Below are 1,118 nucleotides of genomic sequence, written 5' to 3' on the forward strand. Positions count from 1 at the left end.
GATTCCGATTCTGAAAAAAACGTTCAAAAGTCTCAATTTCAAAATTTCGATTCCCCCCCACCCCCGGTTTTTATATAAATCCACAGGGTAAACCTAACCCTAACATTGACCGTAACCCTGACCCTGACCCTAACCATAACACTAGTTTTTTTAGATTTGGCTGTTATTTCTAGCATGTAAATAGCCTGCTTGGTTGAGGGGGGGTGAAATTTTTCAAACAATTTTTTTTCCGAATCGGAATCTCCATAGCCTAAAACGTGGGATTCCGTAAAAAAAAAAATAATAAATAAGGGGGCGGCGAAAGGTTCAGATTACATATAGTCCGTCTCTGCCATCATTCAGAACATAGATGTTATTACACGTTCGCCAACCATCACTGACTGACTATGTGCAGGGACCCACTCACCTTGATGATATTTACGATGAAAGAACATTCTTTCGTCAATTTCTACAACTAACCGTTGTCCATGAACATCCAAACAGCCGATTTCCATGGGAGTCTGGGGGGGATACTATTCAGGAAGGGTAGGCCCGGTGCGCGTACTCACGCAAGCTAGTCGTGACTAGTCGATCCTACGAATGCGCAAAACATGTATAAGGGCTTTTTTAAAACAAATAAGGATCTTTATATAATAATACTTTGTGTAATAAAATCATTTACTGTGTTTAGAAAAAAAAAACCCTCATAGGATCGACTAGTCACGACTCGCTAGCGCGAGTGCGTGCGTAGGGACCACTCTTCTTGAATAGTACCGTTTTGATTTTAATGTTTTTCTTGTTCATTTTCATGTGTCATTCATAGCATCATATTTTATTTTAATTGTTATATGTCCCCACATGTGTTGTAGTGTACCCTATATATGTAATACATTTATGGCCATTTAAAAGAAATAAAGAAGGTTATTATCAAAACCGGAGATAAGAGGAAGTGATATCACATAAAGAAGCCCGCCATTTCCTTTGTCGCACGGGTGGAAGGAATTTGGCGCGATCCGAGTTTTGAGTTGCGTAGACGTTTTGTTTTCGTGCTGAGTTCTTCTGATCTTGGTGGAGAAAAGCTTTCCTCTCTGTTTGAAGTTCGCCTCAAGGTAAAAGTATTTTCACTTTTGTGAACGGAA

General features: G+C 39.5%; 1 protein-coding gene across 1 annotated transcript in view; it reads right to left on the reverse strand.

Annotated features, from left to right (window-relative positions):
* Positions 1-639, reverse strand: part of LOC106880980 (zinc finger protein OZF) — a 15,160-nt gene extending 14,521 nt beyond the window's left edge. The window contains exon 1 of the mRNA XM_052977339.1: positions 407-639. The gene's annotated coding sequence lies outside the window, so the exon portion shown is untranslated. The remainder of the gene's footprint in view (positions 1-406) is intronic.
* Positions 640-1,118: the final 479 nt, after the last annotated feature.

The sequence above is a fragment of the Octopus bimaculoides genome, chromosome 28 (genome assembly GCF_001194135.2).
Source record: "Octopus bimaculoides isolate UCB-OBI-ISO-001 chromosome 28, ASM119413v2, whole genome shotgun sequence".
In the NCBI taxonomy this organism is placed as follows: domain Eukaryota; kingdom Metazoa; phylum Mollusca; class Cephalopoda; order Octopoda; family Octopodidae; genus Octopus; species Octopus bimaculoides.